Below are 5027 nucleotides of genomic sequence, written 5' to 3' on the forward strand. Positions count from 1 at the left end.
ATGGTGTGATGGTATAGTGGTATTATCCAGTCACTGTATGGTGAGGGTAGTGGGCATGGTGTGATGGTATAGTGGTATTATCCAGTCACTGTATGGTGAGAGTAGTGGGCATGGTGTGATGGTATTACTCGTATTATTGGTAATATTAGTGTTGTATATAGTGGATTGTATTCAGTCACAGTGTAGCGGTATTAGTCATTATGTGGTGGTAATGGCAGTGCTCATGGTGGGGTGATATTATTTGTTACTTATATACTGGTAGTATTGGCAGTATTGGTGGGTTTGCTTAATAACAGTATGGCAGTAACGGGTACACTATGGTGATATTTGCTTACTGGTGTTATTAACTATGACACTGTTATCATGCACATAAAATTCTTACCTATGTTACCATTATATATCCTTCAATTTTTCATGGGGCCCTACGGATGGATGGATATCCAGTAGGAAATGGCTATCTAGCAGCTTATTATGTAGCTTTGACCGCCATTATATGGTGTGCAAACATAGTCAGGATAAAAGGGATTTAAAAAATATAGTAACTTTTGTCCAAAAACAGCACCATCCTGTCCTCAGTGTATGGTTATTACAACTTGGCTCCATTCACTTCAATGGAACTGAGCTGCAATACCTCACACAAACTGAAGAAGAGTGTGGCGCTATTTCTGGAAGAAGGTGGCCATGTTTTTCTCCTATAAAGGGAATCTGTGAGGTCCATACCAGGTCTAGGGCTGTAGATCTCAGCAGACAGATGTGAGCGAGATATCACAGACAGGACCTTTAGTCCAGTGTAAACTTATATAATTGTCCTTTTCATTTCCAACTAAAGTTTCACAACAGCAGCGGCAGCAGCAGCACCCTATACGTCCATCAGTCAGAGCAGGAAGGGGCGGGGCAGAAGGTGCTGCTGTGGCTCCACCTCTGTGACACTTCAGCTGGTAATGAAAAGAACGATTATAGAGGTTTACAATGGACTAAAGGTCCGGTCCCTGATCTGTACGCTGGGATCTACAGCTGTGTACCTGGTATAGACCCCACAGGTTTCCTTTAAGGGCACGTTCATACCTATTCCAATGCGGATTTGATGCTTCTGATTTAATCAGTTGAATGAGTGCATATATATGCCACATCAAATCCACAGCAGATCATGTTATAGCATTGTTTTTAGGTGCTGATGGTGGGGTTCACATGTTTAAGGGAGTAGTGGGGGACATGGATAAATGAAGCAGAATTTGCTACAGCTCGTATTTTACACGGCTATCCATGATATATAGGGAAGGATATGGTATGTGGGCTGCTGGGGTTTGATTGCCAGGGCTGATTTTAAGTCCCAGTCCGGCCCTGGTGGTGCAGGTACAGGTGGAAGATCACCCCCAGTGTCTGGTTGTAGAGATGGAGTTGTTAGAGGCACAATTGGAAGTGGAGGGGCCACTGGAATGCGTACAGGGACCGCTGGATAGCCTATGGGCATGAGGAACGGTTCAACTTGGAACATTTCTTCCAGAGAGAGAGGTTTAGCTGGAGCTGCTGGGGAAGCTGGAGGCGTGGATGCAGGTACCGGGTACGGTGCTGTAAGGCCCTGGAGGTCCTCCTTAGTGCAACGTTTTATCCTACTTCGGTGCACCGTCTGTGGGGCTAGCCCTGGCTTTTTGACCTCATACACATCAGTCTCTGGGTAAGGGATAGAAGAGATGACATAGGGCTCAGGCTCCCAAAGGCTTTCAAGTTTGTGAGAGCGATGATATTTCTTTAGCCAAACTTTATCTCCCACTTGTAGTGGTGTGGCATTCGCCCTTTGGTTGTAGGCATCCTCTTGGCGCTGCTGAGCTTCCCCCATCCTCCGGTCAACAATTTCCCGGGCATCCTGGATTCTCCTCTGATGCTCCCGAACCTAGTCAGTTTCAGGTAGGGGGTTGAAGGTGTCAGGAGCTTGGACTCCAAGAGCACGGTCCTGAGGAAGTTGGCCTTGGCGGCCGAACATTAGGTAGACCGGGGAGTAGCCAGTGGAACAATGAGTGGTATTGTTATAGATCTCCACCAGTTCATCCAACAAGTGGGGCCACTCTACTCTCTTCGTCACTGAAGCCGTTCGGAGCATGTTGATAAAGACCTGGTTAACTTTTTCACACAGACCATTCCCTTGAGGGTGATAGGCCGTGGTACGGAGCTTCTTACATTCGCGGTAGGCACACAGCTCCTGGAAAAGTTGCGACTCGAAGGCCAGACCCCGGTCCGTCAGCAGAGACTCTGGGCACCCATAGTGCTTTACATACTCCTTGTAAAAAGTAAGGGCGGTGGTCTTGGCGGTCAAGTCTCTGACAGGTACCACGACTACCCACTTGGAGTAATGGTCGACCATGGTGAGGGCGTAGGTATACCCGCATCTTGTAGGGGCCAGCTTCACATGGTCCAGGGCGACTAGCTGATTCGGCTGGTGGGAGGTGATTGGATGCAAAGGGGCCCTGACTTCTCTTCCCCCAGCTTTGGAGATATTACAGGCAGGGCACTCAGCACACCAGTTCTCGATGTCAGCCCTCATCCCGATCCAGTAGAACCGCTGTCGGATAGTGGCCTCCGTCTTGTGTACCCCGAAATGACCGGTCATGGTAGGCATCTAGCACCATCTTAGCGTCTCGTCGGGGAATGAGGATCTGGTGGCACCTCTCCCCAGAGACCGGGTCAAGAGAGTTCCGCAGGATCAGTCCCTTCTGTAGGAAGAGCCTCTTTCTTTGCCTCCAGAGTCGCCTTAGTTCGACATCAGGATAGGGCCTCTTTATCCGCATGGAGACCCGACCAGTAGAGAGGTAGTCATAGATCTCCCCCAGGACACGGGACTCTTCCTGGATGGTCTGCCATCTGGCCAAGTCTTGCGGGGCCCTAGGTGGAGGCGAAGGCGTTTCAGGCCTAGCTGCATCAATAGCACTCTGGGTAGCGAACCTTTGATAGAAGGGAGGCATTTCTACATCTTCCCAATCGCTGTCCTCTGGGGCCTCTTCGCCCTTGGGTAGTCGGGACAGGAGGTCTGCATTGACGTTAGCCTTGCCACTGCGGTACTTAATTTCAAACTGGAAATTGGCCAGTCGAGAAGCCCACCGCTGTTCCAGGGCGCACAGCCGAGCAGTGTTGAGATGCGCCAACGGGTTGTTATCCGTATAGATGGTAACAGGGGTGGCAGCCAGGTAGTCCTTGAACTTTTCGGTGACGGCCCACACTAGGGCTAGTAACTCCAACTTGAAGGAGCTATAATTGTTGTCGTTCTTTTCAGCGCCCCGAAGACTCCGGCTGGCATAAGCTACAACTCTCTCTTGGCCATCTTGAACCTGGGACAGCACAGCTCCCAGGCCTTGGAAGCTGGCGTCCGTGTAGAGCCGGAAAGGAAGGTTATAGTCCGGGTAGGCCAGGATAGGAGGCGTGGTCAACAGGCGTTTCAGGGTTTGAAAGGCAACCTCCTGCCGTTCGGACCAGTCGACGGGGAGTCGTCGGTTGTAGCTTTCTCGAGGGCAACCCCGAAGTAACTCATTGAGGGGCTCGGCCACTTGGGCAAAGTGGGGAATGAAGCGGCGGTAATAGCCGGCAAATCCCAGAAAGCTTCTCACCTCCTTGACGGTTTTAGGGGTATCCCAGTGTTCCACAGACGAGATCTTCTTTGGATCGGGTCGTATCCCCACAGCACTCACAACATGCCCCAGATAGTTCACTTGGGGTTTGAGAAGGTGGCACTTGGAAGGCTTGATTTTCAGGCCGTGATCGATTAGGACCTGGAACACTTCAGCCAGATGATGGACGTGATCTTCGTAGGTACGTGAATAGACAATCACATCATCTAGGTATAGTAGGACACTCTGAAAGTTGAGATGGCCGAGACACCTTTCCATCAACCGCTGGAAGGTAGCGGGGGCGTTGCACAGACCGAAGGGCATGCTGGTGAATTCAAAGAGCCCCATGGGGGTGGTGAAGGCCGTCTCCTCACGGTCTTCGGGTGCCATGGGCACCTGCCAGTACCCACTGGTGAGGTCCAAGGTGGAGAAGTAGGCGGCTGACCCTAAAGCAGCAATAGACTCTTCGATCCGGGGCAAAGCATAGGCATCCTTGTGGGTGATTGTGTTTATCTTCCTATAATCCACGCAGAATCGGATGTTACCGTCTTTCTTTTTCACGAGGACAATAGGGGCAGCCCACGGTGACTTTCTTGGATAACGTTAGAGTCTTTCATCTCCTTGAGCAGTTTCTTGACCTGCTGATAGCTGGCAGGAGGGATTGGCCGATGCTTCTCTTTGATAGGCAAATGGTCCCCAGTGTTGATCCGATGCTGGACCAGATTGGTCTTCCCGAAATCGAGGGAGTGTTTGCTGAAGGCCTCGTGATACCTTTTGGTCACCTTGCGGATGCCGTGGAGGCATCACCAATATGGAGTTCGTCCCACCAAGGGGCGGGAGCCCTGTTTGAGTCCCTTTGAGTGCCACGGATGGATCTCTGATAGGCGATGGTTTCCTCACAGACGATGTCCTCAGGATCGAGTTGGTATAGCATGGCCACGGTGGTGCAGATTTCCCCTCCAGGGTCGGCAAACTTCCGCTGAGCGGTGAGCACTTTAATGGTCTTCTGGGCGGCTTGCCTGTACTGAGGGGAAGCACAAGACATAGAGGCATTCAAGGCATCCAACACTTCAGTGAATACATGACGGATAATATTCATGCCTAATACCACGGTCCCACTATCTCCTGAGCCTCAGTAACAATAATACCCTGACATGCTAGCTCTCGATTACCTATACAGACAGTGGATTCCCAGTAACCTAGTTGCACAATAGGACGACCATTACTAGCAATAAGTTGCAGACGGTATCTCTCAACTGGCCCTAAGTCCCTCAGGTCCCAATGTTCTTTAAACACTTGTCTGGGAATAGTGGTAACCTGGGAACCTGTATCTATCAAAGCTTCCAGGGGGACTCCCAGAGAGTCACATGCGGGCATTGCGAGAGGAACCTTGAGAACCACTGTGCTTCCTGCGGGCCTGGAACTCGACCT

The sequence above is a fragment of the Dendropsophus ebraccatus genome, chromosome 2 (genome assembly GCF_027789765.1).
Source record: "Dendropsophus ebraccatus isolate aDenEbr1 chromosome 2, aDenEbr1.pat, whole genome shotgun sequence".
NCBI lineage: Eukaryota > Metazoa > Chordata > Amphibia > Anura > Hylidae > Dendropsophus > Dendropsophus ebraccatus.